Consider the following 26,046-nt stretch of genomic DNA (forward strand, 5'->3'; position numbering starts at 1 on the left):
TGCAGTCACTGCTCTGCTTAATTAAAACCAGGCTTTAAAAAACAAAAAAACAAAAAAACAAAACAAAAAAAAACACTGAAACCAGGTTTGTGTTCTTGCCATTGTGTCTAGAGACAAAGGGGCAGGTACAAATAAATGTGATAGTAGTTAATTCCTGGCATTTTGTCTCCTGGTCCACACAGAGCTGGATGTACAAGGAACACTTGCCTGTCTCACCCACTCATGACATGAGTGTATTTGTATGCACATCCTTTTGCACACATATGCATCTGTATATATGGTCAGATCACATGCTGACACCTGTCTCAGTTTGAATCATAGACATATGGAATCTGAGAACTGGAAAGGACATGAAGATCAGCAGGTCTTATCCCTTTGAGAAACAGGCCATAGATATTCTTTAAGAGTTGATTAGGAACACAGTTGTTTTTCATGCCACTTTTCCAGTCCCAGATTACAGTTATGTTGTAAGTGACAGTTATATAAACTCTCATTCATTCATTCCACAGATGTTTATTGATCTGCTGTTATCAAAGTCTTTAACTTCATTACTGAGTTCTCTTTTACCTGACTTCTTTTCACCATTGTAGGCCAGCTCCACATCCCTATGCAGGTAGCTCTCCAGCTTTCTAATACCAACCAACAATTTTGAATGCCTACCATGTTCCAGGATCTGTGCTAACTTTTTCTTCCATTATTAATTTAAAAAGCTACCATAATATTATCACCTTTATAAGTGCCTGAACCTGTTAGGGACATTATAGATGCCATCTTATTTAATTCCAGAAAAACATTTTAGTTTACTTTATCCCTCGTAACATGTCATTCATATTTTCACAGCTGAAGGTCTTCCAGCTTGAGCCTAGGATTACCCCAGAGAGTTACTAGAGGACCTGACTTTCTACTTCTGTCTGCCATTCAACTTTTCACTGCTATGACTAAAATATCCAATAAGAACAATTTAGAGGAGGAAAAGTTTATTTTGGGCTCACAGTTTCACAGGTCTCAGTCGCTGGTCAGCTGACTCTATTGCTCTGGGTCTGTGAGGTAGAATGTTATGGCAGAAGGGTGTGGCAGAGGAAAGCTTCTCAGCTAATGGAAGCCAAGAAGCAGAGAAAGAGGCTGAGGAGCCAGGGACAAAATATAATCTGCAAGGGCATCATGCTACCAGTCCTCCAGCCACTTCTCACCTACAATTACCACCTAGTAATCCATTCAAATTATTAATCTAGCAGATGGATTAATTCACTGTTGAGGTTACAGCTCTCATAATCTAATCACTTCACCTCTGAACATTCCTTCATTGTATAACATGACAGTGAACTCCAAACCATAAGCAACTCACATCTAACTCATAAGTGAGGAGGCAGAGCAAGTCATCCTTTTAGACTTCCAACTCCCCTTTTTACCCTTTGCATTCTTGAAAAGAACTTTCCAGCCTACCCCACCTTTGGTGTGTATGTGGGGTGGAATTATCTTTTCCTGGATTCTCCTTCATGTTTTCATTGTTTAGAGGACTAGTCTTTATTAATTGAATCCCACAGCTCACAGGCTGCTCCACTGATTGCAGAAGAGGCTGGCGGGTTTGAGGCTTCCTTTTGACCAGCCTGTTCTGCATTCAGATTATGCTACCTTACTGGCCTGTCTTCACATTCCTCCTCAGGCATAGGAGGAACCCTTGTCTAGCTAAATTGCTAGTTGCTTGAGAATGAAGCTAGTGTCATCTTGATGGTAGCATGTTCATCAGAGCCTTGGATAATTCCAGTCCCCATGGAAGCGCAATCCACGTATTAAATTGAATGCATCCCTGTGTCTGCTGTGGTGGCCATTTGAACCAGCACAGTTCCTACTTAGTGCTGAGACCAGCCCACCTCTGCTGGAGCAGGCTCTCAACTCTTTAGAGCAGGAACTCCTGAGTTAATCAAGTGTTTTCAAGAGCTTCAGGCTGAAAGCCAAGATCCCTCAGGTTAGAGTGATGTTGAAATTTTAATTGAGTTAATTCTCATTACAGACCAGGGACCAAAGATTGTGCTGGTGGAATCTGATGTTTTTTAATGTTGACTTCAAACCAGTCAAGTCCTTGTTAAGCCATTTAATTGTAAAATTGGAGCTTGGGAAACAGTTCAGCTTCTGGAGTTGGAGGTCAAGAGATTTGGGTTTGATTTTTAGCCCTTTGCTGACCAGTTACTCACTCTCAGTCTTTAGCCACATTCTGTCTCTATTTCCCCATTTTGCAAAGAATTTACATGGCACATGAAACCAACAGGAAACAATCCCTTTTTAAGCTCAGTGTCTGGTCTGTCATAGATGTGATGCTGGCAATATAAGTTGTTTTTTCCATTACTATAACAAAATACCTGAGTCAGTCTATAAAGTAAGGTTGTTTAGCTCACAGTTGTGAGATCAGTTCTGGTAAGGGCCCTCTCTCAGCTGTATCATATCATGGCAGATAACAATGATGGGGGTTCATGCAGGAGTAAGCTATCAATTTGCAGGCAGGAAGCCAGAGAAGCTAGGGGTAGGGTAAAACAGGCTCAGATTTTTATAATGATCCTCTTGTGAGAACTACCAAGGGGTGGTTCTAGAACTACTTGAATCCCCTCCATGGGCCCAAGGACTTACCATTAGGCCTCACCTCTTAAAAGTTGCATTGTCTCCCACTATCACCACCCTGGGAACCAAGCCTCCAGTGTGTGAACTATTGGGGTTCAAACCAAGTCCAAACCATACTGGTCAATCTAGATTAAACAATGATTTTGGATTATCTTTGATACTTCTATTGAAAATTAACACAGAACATTGATGGTTGATTGACAAAAGTGAGATCTAAAGAAGTAAACATAACTGATCCTTTAGTACTGAAAGAATATACAACTCAAGTGCAGACAGACCACCTATTCTAAAACTTGGTCATATAGCACCTAAAGGGAGATTTTGCAGAGAAAGTTTGGTACGAGGGTTTGAACCCAGGGGCACTAGACCACTGAGTTATATCCCCAGCCCTTTATTTTTTATTTTGACACAGGGTGCCCAAGCTGACCTTAAACTTGTGGTCCTCCTGCCTTAGCCTCCTGAGTAGCTGGAATTATAGACATTCACCACTGAGCCCAGTTGCAGGGAAAGTTTTGGCTATGTATTTTGAAAAAGTTAAGTGCACTCCACGAATAAAAACTTTTGTTACTTTTCAATAGAAATGTGAGTCATTTTTAGAAAGCATGAGAGATAGGTAAGTCTTTTGCAATCTCCTTGTCTGTCTCTGAGGGTGAAATGAGAGGAACATGAAGCACACTTCACATGACCAGGCACTACTAGGCTCAGTGCAGTATTGCTATATCCATATTTATGGTTGGGCCAGGTCTGAAAGAAGTATCGCACTGTATATGCAAGCATACTTTTTATTTGACTGTGCTGTTCCCCCTCTCTCCTAGTATTGGAGATGGAACCCAGGGGCTTGTACATTCTAGGCAAGCGTTCTACCATTGAGCTAGACCCCCAGTCCTGTGCTGTTGTTTTGAATGAAGGTGTCATTTACAGTATGCTACGGTGCATTAATCTAATAGTTCTGCTTTAGTTGTGCTCTCTGTAATGTGTGCTTGAGTGAGAACAGAGGGTGGGGGAGAAGGAGGGAGGATGGATATGGGAGTTAGGGAAAGGTGCCTTTTCTTTGGATGGATGAAGCCCCATGCCAGGATGCATGGCTTGGAAAGGGGTTTCAGACCCTGTTCAACCCTTCACTGGGGGCATTTGTGTGGGTTCCTGTGCCATATTTCACACTGTGCCTGGTTGGAAATGGCATTCACAGTGGAGGGTAAAAGACTTGAAGGACTTAATCATGGAAGAAGTTCTTTCAAGTGACTTCCATTTAACTTTCTTATTTGTCTCCATTCCTTTTGCAAACATATTAATGCTTATGGCTGCTACATGCTCATGTTACTGTTGTTTTACAAGTCCGTAGAATGTTACTCCTTCCATTTGGGCTGAGTGTATACCAACAGCTAATTGTGTGAGTTCCTAAGTCTGCTTGGACCCATTAAATTTGTTACTATAATTGAGTAATGATTATATATGAGTGAAACATGTGTGCAAAAGGTAGTTAACTTTCATTGAGCACTTTGTGTGAGGCTCTCTTCACATTTAGTCTTGTAATTGCTGTGTTTATAAAACTTAATAAACATTTGGACAAAATTGATAAAAGTGAGTTGCTACAAAAGAAGTTGCCAGTGAATTAGGATAACAATAAAAAAGTTACAGGGAAACTGAAAACTGTAGAAGGGTCCTGCATCCATATTACTTAGCCAAATGTCTTTTAGTCCTTAATCTACTTGAAAGAAAGCAAAACTAGAAATTAGAGATAATATGTTATTTATGCAAGAAACACTTTAAGAAGTTAATCTGTGGACCTCCACCTAGAGGAAAGACCTCCAATATATATCAGAATATCTGTGAATAAAATATACATTTATATGTTTTATCTTAAAGTGTTTAAGGTATGCATATATCATTTTCTATGATTCTTTGTGTTTAGATCTGTTTTGATTAATGGCCAACTTTTACTGGGTATGATTACACAGTCTTTCATTGTAAGAAAATGACTGAAGCCAAATTACATGTGAGCGCCAGCAGGGGCTGATACTGGCAAATGCTTCTGCATGAACTGATGAGGCTCATCTGAGACAAGTGTCTGTAAAGTAACTATTGTTTTGTTTTGCTTTTGGTACTGGTTTGAACCTAGGTGTGCTTTACCACTGAGCTATATCCCCAGTCCTTTTTTTAACATTATTTTTTATTTTGAGACAAGTTCTCACTAAGTTGCTGAGACTGGTTTCGAAATTGTGATCCTCCTGTTTTAGCCTCCCAAATCACTGGGATTACAAGGCATGAACCCCAACACCCAGCTTTTAGTAACTCTTGTGATCTCATATCATATTATCTTACTGCAAGTTTCTTTTTACAGTTACTGGGTTGGACTGGATTTCTGTGTGTGTATATGTGGTACTGGGGATTAAATCCATGGGTGCTCTACCATTTAGTTACATCCCTAGCCCTTTTTGATTTTTATTTTGAGAAAGTGTTTCCTAAATTGCCCAGGTTGTCCTCAAATTTATGATCTTCTTGCCTCAGGTCTCCCAAGTCAATGGAATTATGGTCATGTGCCACTGTACCAACTGGATTGGATTTTAACGTAAAATATTTCTAGAATTCAGCTTTGTAGCTCAATTTTGAGTAAAGTGAAATTTGACATAGTAATTCCATTCTTTGGTTCCTTTCCCCAAAGGGGTTTCTTTATTGTTCTTATGGCCTGATCCTCTGAAGGCAGTAAGGTTGAACATGTTTGTGTATGCACACTCGCCCACATAGGTAAGCACACATGCTTATATTCATTTACGCCAATTTCCAGTGAGACTACCACTTGCCAATTGTTGTATTGAGTCATAAGGACCCAAGAAAATACCTGATGAGATCACTGTCCCCAGGAAACCTGGGATGTTCCCAGAGGAGTCATATTGCTAGCTGAGACAAATGGGCTAACCGAGGCCATGGTGAAGGACAAGGGCAGAAGGAGAGCATCCCAATAGGAAAAGCAGCCCAGAAGTAGGGAGATACTGCAAAGGAATTACACAACACAATAATAATAGCATAATTTACTTTCAAATTCCTTTTACTTGTGTTTGTCAGATTTGATTCTCAAAGTCATTCTAGAAAGCCTGGTGTGGTGGTGCATACCTGTAATCTCAGTGACTTGGGTGGTTGAGAAAGAAGGATTGCTAAATTTGGGCTAGCTTGGGCAATTTACCAAGACCCTGTCTCAAAATAAAAAAGAAAAATGTCTGGGGATGTGGCTCAGTGGTAGAATACTCTTTGGGTTCAACCCCCAGTACCAAATAGAAAAAAATTCTCAGATGTATAAAGGCCTCTGTATTACCAACTAACACTTGAGGACACAGATGTAGAGAGAGGTGATTTGTCCAGTAATATGGAACCAGGGCTCTGACCAGCCTGCCTGGTGTTCAGATTGGTACCACTCCCACCACCACACAGCTTTGCCTCTTCTTGGCACATCCACCCACCTAACATCCTAGACACACCAATTGAAACTCATACCTTAGCTGCCTAGGTGAGGCTGCCATATTGCTTTATTGTCCCTTCTTTTTAATAAGCCACAGCTACTGCCAACTTCCTTAAATACAGAAATCACACTGACTTCCTGATTGGCCCAAGTCCTGCAGCACCATGTGGCCAGCTGGTGTGTGTTGAGACATGGCCTGCTCACCTGGCAAGGGGCTCAGGATTCCTGTCTCTAGCCGTGTGGGCAGTGCCTAGGAGCAGCCCTCATATCCAGTGCTTTCTGAACTGTTTGGGGCAATATTGCAAGCTAGTACATTGTGACCAAGCCTGGGCAAGCTCATGGGCCCTAGAATAGCCATTCACTAGATTAAAATTGCAGAAGTGCCATTAGCCACCTGGATGAGGGATGGTATAGCAGATCTTGCCTACCAGCAGAATCTGAATTACACTGTCCATGTGAACGAAGGGTCTGATAATGGCCATCTCTGTTCCTTCCACTGAATACAAAGCCCATAAATGTGTGGGTAATGATAAAAGGTCAACATGTGCCGTTTAGTGCCTTTGTGTGTCTACTGGAATACTGTGGAAGGTACAAGCAATGCTAAAGAAAGGATATAAGGAACATTGTTCTCCTTCATAGTCCATTCATGTATTCAACAATTATTCATTGAACACTTACTAAGTTCTAGGTAGTATACAAAGTATTGGAGATTTGGTTTACAGCATCGTGGCCCTGTCCTGGCAGAGCCTAGAGGGATATAGACAAGAAAAGGGAGGATCACAGAAGAGTATGGTAAGTGTGATGGATGCACACTGGAAGCAGAGCAGGGTGCGCAGCTATGCAGTGTCACTGCTCAAGAGCTCTTAGCTGAAGGGACAAGTAGAGACCCACATTCTTTTCTTCAAGATATGTGCTACCTGGAGGAAGGGAAACCTTTTTGAAACCCACAGAAAGACCCAGGAACCAGCAGTGACCCTGATTGGAAAGACACTCAATGAAGATTTAGGGTGGAAGGGAAAGGTTTTTGGAAGGAAAATCTGAACTGAGACTTGAGTGATGACTTGAATTAGCACACAGAGTAGTCGAGGAAAGGTGGGAAAGAGGTTTCAAGAAGAATCATAATCGCCAACTCCTAAGGTAGTCTTTAGCACATGCCCAGGCACTAAGTGGACTGCTGTAAAAGATTAATCCTTTCCAGAGAAAGGTGCATTTGGAACAGCATGGAAGCTCAAGGCAACTTGGCAGTTTTGGGGAGATCGTGGAGTTCAGAGAGCAGAGAGGTCCATGAAGTCTGCAGTGATGATAACAGCTATGCTAGGCAACTCTGTGGCCATTTTGGTATATATTGTGTCACTTTATCCTTAGGACTATGTGAGGTGTACTATTATTTCTTTCTCTCTCTCTCTCTCTCTCTCTCTCTCTCTCTCTCTCTCTCACTGTACTGGGCATTGAACCCAGGGACACTCTACACTGAGCTACATCCCCAGCCCTTTTTATTTTATTTTAAGGCAGGGTCTCACTAAGTTATTGAAGCTGCTTCAAATTTGTGATCTTTCTGTCTCTTCTCAAAAAATAGATCTAGAAGTTTTCTTACTCTAGAAATTCATTTATTCTTTTATTCCTTTACTCATCCTGCATCTGTTTATTGAGCACCTACTATGTATCAGACACTCAACTAGGATTGAGAGATAGAGTAGTGAACACAGTTCCTGATCTCAACTAGATGGAGATTTTAAAACTAGGTCAGTTGAGGGTTTTAGAATATGTCTGAAAATTTGACAGTCAGTCTCATTGAGAAGTGGAGTCTGTGACTATTCCCCTTGAATTCTGGGCTGCCCTTCATGATTCACTTAAATAATAGAATGTAATAGAATGTATCTGACTTCTGAGGCTGGGTCCAAAAAATGTCCAGGCCAACTATTGCTCACTCTGAGGGACACTAGCTGCCAAGTAAGAAGCTGACTAGTTTGATAGAGCTATGCTGGAGAGGCCACGTGTGGGTACTCCGGTGACACCTCCAGCTGGGCTCCCAGTTGACAGCCAGCATATATCTGCCAGCGTGTGAATGAGCCATCTTGGCTGTGCAGCTTAGTGAAACCTTCAGATAACTGTAGCCCTGGCCAACATCCTTCTGTGACTTCATGACAAACCTCTGCATGAACTGCCCAACCAACCCTCTCCACATTCCTTATCCATACAAGCATGAGCAGAAGAAAATGATGGTTAGATTACAGATATAATTTGTTATATAGAAATAGTAGCTATAATCATTAACTTCCAAGAATTGGGAGGCTCAGAGGACCCAGTGGAGAAAGGGCTCAAATCAGGACAAAAGAATTGCCTAAATCTTCCAGTTCAGTAGTAAGCATAAAACCCCCAGCTGTCTCTCAGCTTTTATTGCTAATTAGTCTTTGGGAAGGAGGGGGCAGGCAAAAACAGAAGAGAAAAAGTTATATGAACATTCTTTAATGAAGGGGGAACTTATTTTACATGCTGCTTTGGGTTTTGCATCCCCCTAGTACACTGACTCCCCCCACCCGGGGCCATACCCAGTAGGCAAAGCAGGAACCTCCTTAAACAAGGATTGTCACTGTGGAAGCCTAGTGTTCTCAGTCTTTAATCTGGTAATGAATAGTACACTCTGCTTTGGGCCTGGCGTCTTGATTAGTTAAACTGTTTTTAAAAGTCTGCAGTGGTTTTGCTTCAGGTGTGTCAGATAAGGGTTACTGTGGCAGACAGGGCCCTAAGGACCCTAAGGAGGTAAAAAAGGTAAGGCTGTAGCTGGAAGACAAAGGCAAGCTCCTCGGGGTCCTGCCATACACTGGTGAGTGGGGAGAGAGGAGAAGCAAATGAGGCAGGCAATGGTGAAGAGCAAGTCTAGCATAAGAATATACTCTTTCAGAGACCAAGGTATTTGCTGCTTCTTTTTTTTTTTTTTTTTTTTTTTTTTTTTTTTTTTTTTTTGGTGGTACTGGGGATCGAACCCACAGGCACTCTAACACTTAACTACATCCCCAGCCATTTCTCTTTTTTATTTTGAGACAGGATCTCCCTAAGCTCCCAATACTGAACTCAAACTTTCTATCCTCCTGCCTTCCTTCACTGGAAGCTGGCCTTGGCCCCCCTCTTAACCCACTTACTAAGGCAGAATGTCATGTATTTTCATCAGGACTATCTAGGGGCTGCTCTTGGGATTGCTTCTGAGAGGCAGGACAATCCTGGTAAGTATTCTTCCTTAATTAATGTTTCTAATTTTTAGTCAATTTGAAATGAAAGAACTTTACCCATGAGCTATCCAAGATTTAGCTGTCCGTTCTTGCAGGGACTCAGAGGAGCAATTTTCAACCTCATTTAACCTGCAAAATAGCTGTTGTAAGAATTGTTGAAGGATCCCCTTGCCACCTCAGGGTGCATGAGTGACAGAAACTTGATTAGGAGTCACGGCTTGTTTTTCCTGTGTCTGCAGCAAGATCTGTTGTTTGATTGAGGTGAGTCCCAGGGTTCTGCTATGAGGTGACTTTCCTCCTCTGTCTGATTTTCAAAGACACTTCATCATTGGCAGGGTCTTGCTTTCAAGTTGGAGACTGACTCTGCCAGGTGAATTGGCTATGAAGGGTTTTTACCAGTTCTGCTGTAAAAGTCAGGTTTGCTCTTGATTTCACATTGTATCACTGAGGTTGAGCTAGTGTGGGTGGAATGGGGGACAGAGGAGGAGCCTGATTGGTGGGATAGGGTCTATTTAGGGAATACCTGGATCCTATGACTACTGGGCAGGTGCCAGGAGTGTGGAGGCAAGGTCACTACTGAGATCAGCAGTTGATTTATTTTCTTTTTAATTTTTTTTGTAGTTGTGTATTGATAGCATGCCTTTATTTTATTTTATTTTTATGTGGTGCTAAGGATTGCACCCAGTGCCTCACATATACTAGGCAAGTGTTCTGCCCCTGAGCTATAGCCCCAGCCCTCAGCAGTTGATTTCTGTCCTACCTTATGGCATATTCTCATAGACTATTCCTCTGACCCATACTTTCTCACCATCTTTTTAAATTCCTTAAGTGTGGAATACAGGGACATTTTCATGACTGCTATAAGCTATATGTGATTTTGAAAATGACATTTGTGAGATGTGAACCCAAGAGTTGAGCAGTCAAATCCCACTCCCTGTTTCCTATGCTGTTGCTTACAGCATGGCCTAGAGTCAGTCTTAGAACAGGTAACCAAGGGGGTGTTCTCCCATTTCTCTTTACATGAATGTTGTCCTTCAGAAGTTCTAACCAGCTTTAGGACCAGGCCTACTATTCATTAGCCCAGGAAACCTTTCTAGGGATTGAACCCAGAGATACTTTACCACTGTACGTCCCCAGCCCTTTTATTTTAATTTTTTATTTTTATTTTTTATTTTGAGACAGGATCTCACTGAGTTTCCAAGGCTGGCCTGGAGCTTGTGATCCTCCTGCCTCAGCCTCCTGAGTCTCTGGGATTACAGGCATGCGTCAGGAAGATACCCTAACTTCAAATCTTCGAAAGACTATTTCTCAACTGGGAGCAGTTTGCCCTCCAACATCTGGCCATATTGAAGACATTTTTCTTTGTTACAACTGGGCAGAGAAATAGTTGCTACTGGCATCTAGTGAGAAGCCAGAAATACTGCTAAACAAATGTACATATCAGTCCCCTACAAAAAATAATTATCTGGAAATTCTGTTTTAAATTAACAGATTTTTTTTTTTTTTTAAATAAGGCAACATGGTACAGTAGAAATCATACTGAGTGGAGAACCAGGAACTCTGAGTTCTTTTCCCATCTCTCTCACCAACATGTTGTATTACCTCAGACAGTCAAAGCACTTAATCTCTTAAAATATCACATTCCCCATCTGTAAAATACAGGAATACAGGGTACTAACCTAAATTATCTCTAATTTCTCCTCTAGTAGCAAAGAAATATAATCCTATGATTATTTATTATTTAGATTTAGTGTTAGTATGACTATGGGGAGATCTTTTCACCCTTCACTGCTTCCTTGTCTGTTAAGGCCCTGTTGATTGCTATTCCTCCATCACTTATTCAGGGAACATGTCCCCAGTAGGTCAAATCCTCCTTTTAATGCTCTGATACCACGGACCCTCTCTATTAGAACAGAACCTGGTTGAATGTTGTTATGGTTTGAATATGAGTGTCCACCAAAAGTTCATGTGAGACAAAGCAGGAATGTGCAGAGATGAAAGAATTAGATTATGAGAGCTGTAACCTAAACAATAGATTAATCTATTGGGTAGATTGATAATTTGAAAGGACTGTTGTACTGGGTGATAACTATAGGCAGGTATGGTATGAATACAGGAAGTAGGCCACTGGGGGGATGCCTTTGGGATTTACATTTTATTTCTGGCACCACATATTTATGTGTGTACTCTCTCTCATCTCTGTTTCCTAGCTGCCATGAGCTTATAAACTTTCCTCACCTTGCCTTTCTGCCATGATTTTCTGCCTACCTTGGGCCTAGAGCAATGGAGTTGACTGACCATGGACTGAATCTCTGAAATCATGAGCCCAGAATAAACTTTGTCTCTTCTAGGTTGCTTTTATCAGGTATTTTGATCATAGTGATGAAAAGATAACACAAATATCTGATTAACATTCATTTTTCATATCTATGAACTTCATTAGGGCAGGGACTAGGTCTATTTTTTTCCCACTATTGTGTCCTAAATTCCAACCCACTACCTGACACATAGTAGGTTTTAAATTCACAGGTGTCGAACAATTGAACAAAAGATTAATTGACCTCATGTATGTGAAAATGATCTGGAAAATATGAAGCACAATGGAAATGTTTGTGATTCTTACTTTGTATAGATGATGACAGGAGAATTGATCCTCTTAGCTGTTGGAAACCATTCTGATTTCAGTAAAGTAACAAAACTGCTGCATTTGAAGGACACCATAAGGAAAGGGACTCTTACAAGCTGCCCCATGGTGCCCTATTTCAGGATTCTCTTCGTGATCATGCCAAAATACTCAACTCATCTGTGTTTAAATGCACTGTTGCTTTATTCTGATCCATAGATGGTCATTGTGGGAGCCTGGTTGAGTCATATGAACATCTAAAATAGTGAGATGTCTATTGGCTAAATCTGCAGGGTATCTGGTGCTGGACCAGGGAAAATACATTCTGACTTTGGGGTAGGCTGAGAAAAGCACTCTTCACCCCACCATCCCCCCTATTTGGTTGAATCCAACTCTATATCGAAGTGCCCTGAGCATTAGGAGCCAAAGGAAACTGCAGTGGCCAAAGCTCAGGGGAGCTTGCTCCCCCATGCTGATCCATTCAAGGGAACAAAGCCCTTCGAAGTTGCACTGAGCTGGTCTGGAGATGGAAGGCCTTTATGCAGGTTTCCAAGGAGATGACTCAGATGCTGTTACCATAGAAACTGTTGCTGCCATCTATTGTCCATCACCCCTTGACAGTAAGGAAGGGGGGTGGTAGTTGTGGTTTGATGGAGATGGAAACAAGAAGAGTTGGATTTAAGTCAAGATAAAAAAGACATTGAGGTGGATCCCTGATGACTTTAATGGTGTGTATGTAACAAAATGTCTAATCTCCAAAAGAAATGAATTAGGGACATGAATGTTCATGGTTTACTGTTATTTTTGTTGGTGGAGTTGGAGTGAATAAAAATGACCTCCACTCATCCATTGGGCCCTTCATCTAGGATCTCTAGAGAAAATACTCAAGTGTGAGGCTTATCAGCATGGTCCAGACCCTAATAGCTGAGTTCTAGGATTATAAGAAAACTGAGATAAACTATCTGCCCAGTCTCTTCTAAAACTTTTTCCAGGTGAAAGAAAAGTACAATATAAGTTCCTTTGATATTTGCTACAAGCTCATAATTCCCATTACTGTTAAAGCGTTCAGTTTTTAAGATCTAATAAAAAAGACTATGGGTAAATTAGAGAAGTTCCATAAATAACAAACACATAGAAAAGTATATGGATAATGATTGATATCTTAGCATCAATTCAGATCAGAATTTGAAGGTCAATCTCATTACTTATTTGCATGATGTTGGGCACTTCTCTGCCTAAGCCTCAATTATCTCTTCTATGTCATGGAAATATTTATTGCCAGTTCATTTCATATGGTAGAAAGGCTTATCAAAGAATTACCTATCACTTGTCAAACTCCATGGCAATGGGCTACCTCAACTGCCGTATTTGTGTCTATAGAAGGCTTTTGATTTTTATTATTCCAGGCAGAACCATAATAATTTCTTTTGTGTCATCTAGTTTTCTATTTAAAATGTAGTTACCAATTATTGTGATGTTAAAATTGTGGAAAAGAAGACAATGTGCTCACCCCTGCCTTTTTGTCAAGACCATCAGATCATGTACATGTAGCAAGTCTGACAATTAGACCTTTTTACCAAATAATCCTGGGAGGATAATTTCAATAGGGTCTAAGATGCTACAATTTCAGGAAAGGTTCTTTGGAATAATAGGAATGGAAAGAGAACACCTTGGGAGGAAACAAAAAATGAATGTGACAGGTACATTGTCAAACCTGGTACACATAGAGAATAGGAGTTGGGGAAACTCTGGAGTCTAGGAACAGAAGCAAAAGCAGAAATCATACTGTTGCTACCTAAGTCTAATGGCTTTTCCATATCTTTCACATCCTTGAAATTCATTTTATGAAATAAGCACTTGCAAAGCTTCCAGGAGGGACTGTAGCACCATATATCTATTCCAGGAAAAGTTACTCAGTCCTGAGCACTCCAAGAGTCAGACACTGGAGCATTCAGGTGCTACTGGATGGGGCAGAGAAAAGAAAATTTAATTCAGTTCCTCTGGTTCTGCAAAAGTTCCTTATTATGTTTTTCTTTCAAATAACACTATTGTGCACTTTTGGGATACTCTCAGATCAGAAGCAGCTGTCTTATGGGATCAGATATGAGGGATTATGAAAGAAAGAGGCAAACCTTTCAATCATAGAATTGGTGGCACTGGTTAACCCTTACAAGCAGGAAGGACAGAACCATGATGTTTCAAGACATGGTAGAAGTTCTAGTCCTTGTGTATATGTCTGTGTTGATAACCAACAAGAATCTAGCACTAATCTAAAACCAGACAATCAAAAAGGGGTTGTTGAAGGGTGGCAGCTGAGGGGACTATGGCCTTGCTCCCCAGGAAATGAGAATCATTCTCTGATTTAGCTTTACATATAACTTCTACAGAATTATTTCCAGAGCTTTAAAAAATCTGTGACTTCTACAGTTTTTCTCAACCTTATATTTGATAGCATTTCTTTTCAACAGTATCTTCTCTGCTTCATTGAGGCAAATTTCTCCAAGAGGGTAAACTGCCCCTGCTCTTTGCTGTTTAGATCTCTCCTCAACACAGCACAAACAGATAGAGTTAGAATGGACCTGACTCATCATATACTAGGCTTTTCATGTTAGAATTTTTAAAAACTGAGGCCAAAAGATCTAGTAAAGTATGTGCCATGGTGTAAAAACCAAGTAGGGAGACTGGAATTGTATCTCAGTGGTAGAGTACTTGCCTAGCACATGTGAGGCACTGGGTTCAATCCTCAGCACCACATAAAAACAAATAAATAAAGGTATTGTGTCCATCTATAACTAAAAAAAATTTTAAAAGCTGAGTAGGAGCAGATCTTAGGCCAGTTAAAGCTGCTATGAACATTCATGTATAATTCTTTGCATTAAAATATGCTTTCATTTCTCTTTGATAAATACACAAAAGTGGAATGGTTGGATCATGTGATAGGTGTATTGGTCAGCTTTTCATGACTATGACTAAAATGCCTGACAAGAATATCTGAGAGGAGGGAAAGTTTATTTTGGTTCACAGTTCCAGAGGTTTAGTCCATGGTTGGCCAGGACCACTGCTCTGGGCCCAAGTTGAGAGAGAACATCATGGCCAAAAGGCATGGTGGAGAAGTGCTGCTCAACTCACTGCAACCAGGAAGCAGGTTGTGGAGCATGTGTGGGGGAAATGGCATTGCAGGAAAGATGCACATTGCCCTAGTGACCTATCTTCTCCAGCCATGCCCCACCTGCCTACAGTTACCACCCAGGTAAGTCCATCCAAAGTAGGGTAGATCAATTAGGTTATCAGTCTCATAATCTAATTATTTCACCTCTGAATATTCCTGAATTAACACGTGAGTTTTTGGAGGACATTTCGTATCCAGACTATAACAGTGGATACATGTTTACCATTTTAAGAGACTACCAGTCTTTTCCAAAGTGACTATTCCAGTTTGCATTTCTACCAGCAGCATGTAAGCATTCCAGGTCCTCTGTATCCTCATTGACTCTCACTGCAGTATTATTCCTACCACATTATACTTCTATGAACTCACAGTCATCTTATTCCAATGTGTATTAACTACACTATAATACCTTAGACAGAAAGATTATTTTTCCTAGTAATGCTAGGAACTTATGCCAAAACATCCAGCACCAGCTAAGATATCTAAGAGGAGTTCTGAAGTGCTTCCTAACCAGTCACCACCCGACTCTTTATTAAGGACCAAACCTGTGCTCTGTTAGAAGCATCCAATGACCATCTGAACCATAGCATTCATCATTATTTACTGTCCCTGTGCATTTGTCTTTCTCTTCCCTGGACTATAAGATCTTTAAAGACAAGATCAGGCCCTATCTTATTTCCTGTTTGTATGTCGATGCTCAACACATATTAGGAGCTCAAAATGACTAAACAAAAAATGAGTTTTAAAGAAAATCTCAACAGATTCACACATATCACAGAAATCTCAGCTATCTCATGGGCAGGTGGTTGTCACTCCATCTTTCCTTGAAAAATTTTCTTTTCTTGGCTGCTACTCTTGTCTCTGGGAAGAATTCTAGCCAAAAAGGCATCTGGCATGCCATCTTTGGGAGAGGTGACCGGTGATACCTTTACCCCCAAATATTTTAATGCTGGTATAAACAAAATGCTTTAAAGGAGCAATGGTCAGAGCTAAGTATATTCTTTTAAACCTTTTGGTTTGAGGAAAAAGAAACCTTCATCCAACATCATCTATCATTAAAATAATTCACTTGGGTCTTCAAGGAAAGGCTTTCCAACCCATTACCAAAAAGAATACATTACTTACTTTAATGACATTCAGGTACACCCAGAAATCAATCTAGTATTTTGGCCTAAACAGATGTTCTCAGTGTGACCCATTTCTCTACCAAACCTGATTAGTTGACAGGATTTTAAAATGTCTCATTCAAAAAGCAATGTCAAAAAGGAAGTTGCTCATGGACATCTGGGTTGCTTCCCATTTTGCCTATTATAGTTAAAACTGCTATGAATATGCACAGATCTCTATGCAGATATAAGCTTTCATTTCTTTTGAGTAATATCTAAAAGTGGAATGGCTGCATCATATGGTAGGTATATGTTTAACATATTAAGACACTACAAGCCCTTCTCCAAAGTGGCAGCTCCATTCTGTGTTGCCACCAGCAATTGTGTGAGAATTCCAGTTCCCTGGCATCTTCATCGACACTTGATATGGTCACTCTTTAAAAATTTTAGCCATTCTTAGAGTTATATAGTATCTTCTCATTATGGTTTTAATTTGCATTTTCATTATGTCTAATGATGCTGAACATCTGTTCATAAGCTTGTTTGCCACCTACATACCTTCTTTAATGAAGTATCTGTTCAAATCTTTTACCCACTTTTTAAAAATTGGATTGTTTTCTTATGAGTTTTGAAATTTTTTTTTTCCTTGTGGTCCTGGGGATTGAACCCAGAGGTACTCTACTACTGACCTACATCTTCAGCCCTTTTATTTTTATTTTGAGACAGGATCTCAGTGAGTTGCCCAGGTTGACCTCAAACTTGTGATCCTCCTGCTTCAGCCTCTCAAATCAGTGTTACAGGTGGACACCACTGAATCTAGCAAGTTTTGAGAATCTTTATATATTGTAGATATAAGTCCATTAGACAGGAATGTCTGCAGCACTTGTCTATCTTTAAAAAAAAAAAAAATCCTACAGGTTTCCTCTAACTCTTCCCTCACACCACCCTTCTCTTTTCTTCTGTACTGCCATGGTAGCACTATAATCTAATTGTTTAAATAGAGCAACAGACAGTTGTGGTCTTGAGTCCCCATCATCCTGTCTGATCATAGTAAGGAAGCAGGATATCTTAAATCCCTGACATGCATCCAGGAGGAGTTAACATAAGCAGGTTTCTCTAAAAATACACTAACTTCATCCCCCCCACCCCCATACTGGGGACTGAACCCAGGGGCACTTTGCCACTGAACCATATCCCTAGATTTTTTATTTTTTACACCCAGCACCACAAATAAAATGTACATTAAGTACTCTGTTTATTATTCTAATAGGAACTTCCGATGAAGGATGAAATGTTTGTGTCATTGTCTCTAAATTTTTTAGTCTGTGCCTCATTTTCATCTCATACTAGGTTTTGGCCATAGTAAGTTCTTGGTAAATGTTTATGGATTAAGTCCCCATTAAGTGAGCATTTAGTAATTGAGAGTCCTGGTTCTCATTCTTGTATTGGGGACTGAAGTTTGTTTGTAGAACACATGCCATAAATGCTGAGATTTTTGGGCAACTAGGAGCAGCTTAGAAGGAGCCATCAGTGTGTGAATAAATGGGTGGACATAAATATTACCCTTGCCACATGTACCTATGGCTAATTTCCCCAACAGGGGCCAATGGCTTTGATGTGGGTTGCAGGGAGATTAGCATAAAGGAGCAGGGAATAGTGGAACTGAGGTACATGTTGGACAGAGGTGAGAATGTCTCAAGAGCAAACAGAGAGGCTGTTAGATGAAAACAGCATAAGAAATTGAACCTCCAAAGAGGTAGACCTTGCATTTGAGCTCCACTACTGCCTTGCTGGGCATAGCAGGTGATGAGCACAGTAAGGAATATTAGGCCTCCAGAGTGTACATGCATGTGTTTACAGTGGTGAGCATGCTGCACTAGTGGGACTAGTGAGAGGGTACGAAGGAGAAGGGATATGCATATAGGTTGCTCTAAGTTATATACTACTATGGTACTTTATAGTATACCATAGTCTACAAATATTACAAAGTAATTTGTAACCCTAGGCCACAACAAGCCAGGACAGAGCCAGGCATTTTATCAATACAGTTTGCAGTGTGTGTTGTTATCCTCCTTTGCACATAGAGAGGCTGAGGCTTAGATGGTTTGAATAACTTCCTGGGGCTCACACAGATGGTGGATGCCTCATCTGCCTTTGGATCCAGATCTTTCTCCAAGTCCATATTCTTTTGACAATTCCTGTTTCCCCCTTTAAGAGATTCTTTGTGATCCATTTCAGTTCAGACATTCTATGATACTGTCAAATACTTTTTTTCCAAAGGCCTTTTAAAAAGCTTTTAGAATTCCAGGAATAGTACCAATTGAATGTGCTCATGTTAACATATTTGCATCTCCCTTGGGGCTGTGGAATCAGGAGGGTTAATTAGCATCTGTTGGGCTGTTCTAAAGTATAAGGCCTCAAAGATATTTTGAGATAGCTCCCAGAGTTTGTATTGTAGTTCCCTCACTCCCACCCTCACCTCATCTCTGGCATCTGTGAATCATGGTGGATCTTCCTTGGGAAACTAGGGGTCAACATCTTTCCTACACTTGCCTTTCTAGCTGGTCCTGGCCAAATAGGAGTCCCTTTCTCAGGAAGCTGTTCCTTCTACTATTTCTTGCCAGGAGATCTAGGTGGCTGGCCTGGGGATGAGATGTCAGATGCAGGGCATTTACTGGTGAAGATTATTTTTTTACAGAAATTGTTTTGTGGTATTCTCATTCTCTGATATCCTTTCTCCTGATGTTTCACTGCTGTGTATAAGGGCAGAAGTACCAGCCAGGGTAAAAGTTTATTCTCTGGCCTGAAGCAAGCAAGGTCACTTGAATCCTTTGGAGAATGACTTCTGTAGTATAGTGAACTTTACTGCAAGCAAAAGAGAAAGGTTGAAAACAAAAGTAGGCCAGTTTTTTTTTTTTTTTTTTTTTTTTCCTTTCTTTTCTTTCTACTTTGGTACTTTGGTACTAGGGATTGAACCCAGGGGCTCTTTACCAGCAAGATATATCCCCAATTCTTTTTATTTTTTATTTTGAGGAAGAATCTCACTAAGTTGTCAAGGATCTGGCTAATTGCTGAGACCAGCCTTGAACTTTCGATCCTTCTGTTTCAGCTTCCTCAGTCACTGGGATTACCGATGTACTGCAGTTTTAGTGATTATTTTCTGCATGAGCAAGCAGGCCAAGATGTTATGGGAAGAAATAAGATTAATAAGAATTGGGTAAATTGTAGTAGAGGTGTGAATATAGGAAATAAAGTATCAACTGTACACATAGTACTGCCCATGAGAATTAATCTGGCATATGACACAGCATCTGAATGATGATTTTGATCTTCTGTCATCTGATGTGTTGGTAAATGTTCCTGCAACTGTTATCCCTGCTTTGACTTTTGAGCTGACATTAATCTAATAGATTTTATTCCCCTTCTGAAAGGTCTCTACAACATTCTAACTTTTAGCTGGGTTGTAGTAGCACACACCTGTTATCCCAGTAACTCAGAAGGCTGAGGCAGGAGGACTGCAAGTTCAAGGTCAGCCTGGGCAACTTAGTGAGACTCTCTTTCAAAATGAAAAATAAGCCTGGCATGGAGGCACAAGCCTGTAATCCCAGTGGCTCGGGAAGCTGAGATAGTAGGATCAAGAGTTCAAAGCCAGCCTCAGCAAAAGCGAGGTGCCTAAGCAACTCAGTGAGACCCTGTCTCTAAATAAAATGCAAAATAGTGCTGAGGATGTGGCACAATGGATTAGTGCCCTGAAGTTTAATCCCTAGTACTGCCCTAAAAAAAAATAAATAAATAAAATAAATAAATAAATGAAAGAAAGAAAGAAAAAGGGTCAGAAATGTAGCTCAGTGGTATATTACCCCTGGGTTCAATCCCCAGTATCACAAAACATTCTAACTCTTTGTGAATCTTTGGGGTTTTCAATTGTTGACCAAAGACTACCCTGGTGTAGACACTATTTAACTTGTTGCATCCTTTCTAACCTGCTTGTGTAAACTGACCATCCTTGAATGCCAGCCTCACTCACCCTCCTTGTCCACATTTGCTTCCTCTTCCACACTTGGTTTGCTTTCCTTCTTTTTCTCTCAGACACATACCCATTGTTATTCCTCTTCCATTGACACACCCCCAAATGTGCCCATGTACACATAAATGTGTGGCTTCTTATATGTAGTAATGGGGTCTTCTGTCTCTTGAGAATGAGTGCTTGATGATGCAAAAGTAATTTCTCAAAGTCTTATACATTTGGTCTGAGTCTTGGAATGCCTGGGATTTTGATTTTTTATTTTATTTTATTTTACTTTATTTTGATTTTGATTCATTGTACACAAATGGAATACAACTGTTGTTTCTCTGTACACAGTCGCACCATTTGCGTAATCATACATATACATAGGGTAATGATGTTTGTCTCATTCTATTATCTTTCCTTCCTCCACCCCCTCCCCACTTCTCATTTCTGTCTACACAATCCATCCTTCTTCCATCCTTCCCTTACTTCCCTTCCCTGTTATGTATCATCAACCACTTATCAGAGATTGGCTTATTTCACTTAACATGATATTCTCCAACTCCACCCATTTACCTGAAAATGCCATAATTTTATTCTTCTTTATGGATGAATAATATTCCATTTTTATATATACCACAGTTTCTTTATCTATTCACCTACTGAAGGGCATCTAAGGTTGGTTCCACAATCTAGCTATTGTGAATTGAGCTGCTATAAACATTGATGTGGCAGTGTCACTGTAGTATGCTGATTTTAAGTCCTTTTGTTACGGGTCAAGGAGTGGGATAGCTGGGTCAAATGGTGGTTCCATTCCAAGTTTTCTAAGGAATCTCCACACTGCTTTCCAGAGTGACTGTCCCAATTTGCAACCCCACCAGCAATGTATGAGTGTACCTTTTTCCCCCACATCCTCACTAACACCTATTGTTGCTTGTATTCTTGATAATAGACATTCTAATTGGGGTGAGAGGAAATCTTAGGGTAGTTTTTATTTGCATTTGTCTTATTACTAGAGATATTGAACATTTTTTTCATATATTTGATGATAGCCTGTAGATCTTCTTCTGTAAAGTGGCTGCTCATTTCCTTAGCCCATTTATTAATTGGGTTATTTGTGTTCTTGGTGTAATGATTTTTGAGTTCTTTATAGATTCTGGAGATTAGTGCTCTATCTGAAGTGTGTGTGGCAAAGATTTTCTCCCACTCAGTAGGCTCTCTCTTCAGATTGTTGATTGTTTCTTTTGCTGAGAAAAAGTTTTTAGTTTGAATCTATCCCATTTGTTGATTCTTCCTTTTATTTCTTGTGCTTTGGAAGTCATGTTAAGGAAATCTGGTCCTAAGCCGACATGATGAAGATTTGGACCTACTTTTTCTTCTATTAGGTTCAGGGTCTCTGGGATAATCCCTAGGTCCTTGATCCATTTTGAGTTGAGTTTTGTGCAGGATGAGAGAGAGTCGTTTAGCTTCATTTTGTTGCATATGGATTTCCATTTTTCCCAGCACTGTATGTTGAAGAGGCTATCTTTTCTCCATGGTATGTTTTGTATGTTTGGTATTGGGGATTGAACCCTGGGGTGCTCTACCACTGAACTATATCCACAGTCCTTTTTATTTTTATTATTTTTATTTTGTGACAGAATCTTGCTAAGTTGCCCAGGATGAGCTCAAACTTGTTATCTTTCTGCCTTAGTCTCCCAGTGTACACCAGTGTGCCCAACTAGAGACTTTGATTTTTTGACCCTGTATTCTCCAACCATATACCCACAACTGCCTGTCAATGTGCCCCTCATTAAGAAATCAGTTATTTTGGATGAACTCTACCCCTTCCGTCATTTAATACTTCGAGCGTCTACCTTTTATAGGGTATCCTCTTCTTGCTCCAAGTTATTGCTAGGTCAAACTGACTTTTGTTCAGCCCTTTTGTAAACATTGGTCAGAGAGCTAAGGAGTTAGGGTCAAAAGACTCATACTGGAGAGAAGATAAAAGCACGCAAGGGCAGGTGGGGGAGGTCCAAGATAATAAAAATTTAGCTTATTACACAGCCACCCAAATGCAGGGCCTATACTTATGAGAGATGCAGAAAAACTTTTTGTTGGAGGAGTATTTAGAGAGGGAGCTCTGGAATGAAGTTGACCAAAACCAGGGAGTTGCCACATCAGGAGGACATGGATATCAGAGAAATTCACATATATGTTATTTTAGCTAAGTGCCTCTAAGTAGTTTTGTGAAGAGTAAGAAAGCCAGGCTCAAATTTGACATGTATATAAACATTGTCAGAGGCAACTTCATCTGCCATGCTAGTCAGCTGTCATTGCATGGGTGGTGTCTTCAGGCCTAGAATCCATCTTGGTGCTGTGGATCACATGAGCTTAGCCTGAGGTTGCTGGACCTAACTCAGCCTCCATTTCTTTAGATTTTTTTCTCCTGGCCATAGATGCTTCTTCTTTTTATCCAAATTTTGGAGAGAATATTTCCTCCTTTAAGCAACTCCATTAATCAAGTTTTTCAGATTTATTGCCTTGTTTTGGATATTTAAAAAATTGGCTGGGATCTGTTCCCTGGCTAGGTCTTGAGCCTTGTTTCAAACCACTCCCCTTCCTCCAGCACAGGATCGTTTGCATTTCCTTAACACTGTGTGGGTACCTAGAGCTTTCTGCTTTTATTTTTACTGCTTAGTCTCCCCCAGACTTCATGTTCCCCTCCTTCCTTCTCTGCCTGGAAAACCTTTAGTCACTATTTTTCTTTATCATACAGTGTTTATAACAATGGAATGTCTGAGCCCCATGAGAACAGGAACCATACCTTAATACTTTTTTGTATGCCCTACTTGTGAGCAGTGTCCTTGTACCCCTGTGTGCCACACCAGGAGTAGTGGGATATAGAAGGTGGTGGTGGTAGTGGTGGTTGGGGGAATATTGACATAATAACAGCCCAACTAGATGGGAGGTGTACAATGCAGCTCCAACCACCCATTTTATCTGTAATCTTTCATCTGTAATCTTTTTCTTCTGTGTAATCCAGTACTACTTCTCACAATTCTCCTCTCCTACCCTGATTTGCTCTGCTTGTTGACACATAAGTGGTATTTTGTGGACTCACATGTCTTCTCTTCCCTGGCTGACTCCCAGCTCCAAATGTCTATGTATCTCCATAATCAAGCCCTTGAAATGTGCAGTGGAAATCATCTGACAGTAGTTCCTGACTGACCTATCATGGGACTGGGTGATGTTCTGACAGCTGTTGATGTTCATCTTATGTTATCTTTATTTCTTTATGTAGCTTCCCTCTTACATATGAGTTCTCAGGGAGGGTCAGTGTGCCCACAAACCAGTCTACCTTTGAGATAAGTAAGTGGATCTTTTTAGGATTTATCATCATTAAATACTGCATTTAAGTAATTTTTTTAAACCTATGGGTTTGATATAAAGTCAATAATGGGGATAATTTTGGGGTTGGCAGAGGGCATAATGGGGGTTTTCAGTGGTGAGTTGACAGTGTCTGGTGGGTTCTGTTAGGACCTGTGATGGCTGATTTTATGTGTAAACTTAAGAATGCTGCCTAATACAGGGCCCTTTCCCTTAGCCTGTGGCCTCCATGGTAAGGTTTAGCATCCCCTGGTTTCCATTGCTGAAATTGGCTAGAAAAGGAGATCTCTCATAAGGTTGTCTGGTTGTGATTCTCATTATCTGGGACAGAGAGCTCATGTGTTTGTATACACATGTTCTCTCCGTGACCACACCCCAGTTGTTCTCTCATCTTTTCTGAATTAAATTGCTTTTGGGTGACTGATTTGAGCAACATTTACAGACTTTTGAAAGACTATCCCACGTTCATAAAGGCATTCCTAAGATGTTTCTGGAGCTGTAAATCAGACTATTAATTATAAACACTTGAAAGAAAGCACTGGTTTCCCTCTATAAGCACAGCAGTCTATTACTAACAATACAGTCTCTTATGTTTGAATAGACAGTCTTGGGATGCTGCTAGTGTCTGATTTTCTTTTCCATGAATTTTCCATTTTTGTGATTACTTTTGAAAATGTTTTGTTCAAATTTTATATAATAGTTTAATTTTGCTTTTCTATGTTTGGAACTTCATAGACATAGTTCTGTTATTCAATATTTATATGATTGTTATTTGGGTTTTGCATTTTCTTGTGGAATTGAACTGTATATGAGATTTTTTTGAACTGCCACAAATCATTAAAATGTACTTTCAATTATTTTAAATTCACAGAATGTAAATACACAAAGTCAAAAAGTGTTGAGGGTTTTAAATGTTTTAAAACATAACTATGTGTATTGTGAAGTTGCAGGTCTTATTTTAAGAGTAGTTAAATTTCTGAAATTTGGCTTTATGCAGAATGAAGTGTGTTATGTTAGGGAAAGCATTTAGCTGTTAGATTTTTTTTCTAGTTGCTTATATTCTGTATTTATTTGTAATTTTAAAATCTATGCTTTTTTTTCTCCCAACAAACGAAGATACTCTCAAAAAAGCACATTAGCAAGCTGCTTATTCTAATTCACTTGTTTGTGTTTTGTCTTCTCTCACAATCCCCTCTAACTTCTCCCCCTTTGAAAATGTTTGATAGTGTTTCTAAGGGAAGAATGATGTCATGGTTACGAATGGGACTTTAATGACCACCAAGAGTGCCATATATCAAGGACAAGTGACGGAGCTCAGCTTTACCTATGAAGTTGCTAAGACTGTGCTGTCAGACATTTGAAATATATACAGCTGTAGCAATTCTGGACAGTCCATGTGGAATGAATGTGTGTTTGGAAAGTCATGGGTATATGATTGTGAAATACATCCCTGCATTATAGATCATCTGGTTTCTCAGATATGTAGGGTGGAAGCTTGAAACCTATGAAATCAAGTCCCCAGCATCTAACATAGGAAATGAGGGAGAAATATACATCTTCAAATATCAGGTTTATAACATCAGCATCAATGCAGATGAGAACTTTGTAATTGATGCATGTAATCTATAGTCATTCATATAAGTAGACACATTGTCTAATTTAACTTGCCTGTATTTATATTTTTCTAAATATAAATGATGTTTGATGAAGAGTAGAGACAAGTTGTGACCAATTGATCAGAGCCTGAGTCATATTAAGCAGCACCTGATAATGTATACTCTTTGTCACTTCTCTTTTAGAACTTCATCTAGCTAGGGGCAATTGTACACACCTAAAATCCCAGGAACTTGGGAGGCTGAGGCAGGGGGACTACAAGTTCAATGCCAGTCTGCAAACTTAGCAAGCTCCTGTCTCAAAGTGAAAAAGGCTGGGGATGTAGCTCAGTGGTAGGGTGTCCCTAGGTTCACCCAATACTAGAAACAAAACAAACAAAACAGCATCTAGATGATGGGACTTACTCTTGATTATTAATAGGGTAGATACTTGTATTTCTTTGTTAATGTTTTAAGGTCACTTGGAACCAACTATAATTATTACCTATCATGATAAACTCACTACATTACTATTTTAGTTTAAAAAAAGAGGTGTGGTTACAAAGTAATGAGACTGATATTGATGTGTTTATATATTGGTTTTAAAATATCTTCTTTAAGGAAGATTTCCTCAAAGTTTCAAGCAATGTTTATTTCATTGAAATTTCTTGTATTCCCAAAGTGTCTGCTTTGATGTTTGTTTAACTGTATAAGTTCAGGTATACTTGGCAGAAACAAATCTCTCTGATAATGTCTTTCAAAATTAATAATTACTTAATTAGAATATGTCATTATCTGTCATGAATCAAATAATTTTGGTGTTACCTTATATGGCAAAAGGAACTTTACAGATGTGGTTAAGAAGACTCTTGATACGGGGAGAT

General features: G+C 39.9%; 1 protein-coding gene across 4 annotated transcripts in view; it reads left to right on the forward strand.

Moving 5' to 3' along the window:
- LOC306659173 (uncharacterized protein C1orf226) overlaps positions 1-26,046 on the forward strand; it is a 332,178-nt gene that overhangs the window by 174,899 nt on the left and 131,233 nt on the right. The window lies entirely within an intron of this gene.

The sequence above is a fragment of the Sciurus vulgaris genome, assembly GCF_902686455.1.
Source record: "Sciurus vulgaris genome assembly, chromosome: 1".
NCBI classification, from domain to species: domain Eukaryota; kingdom Metazoa; phylum Chordata; class Mammalia; order Rodentia; family Sciuridae; genus Sciurus; species Sciurus vulgaris.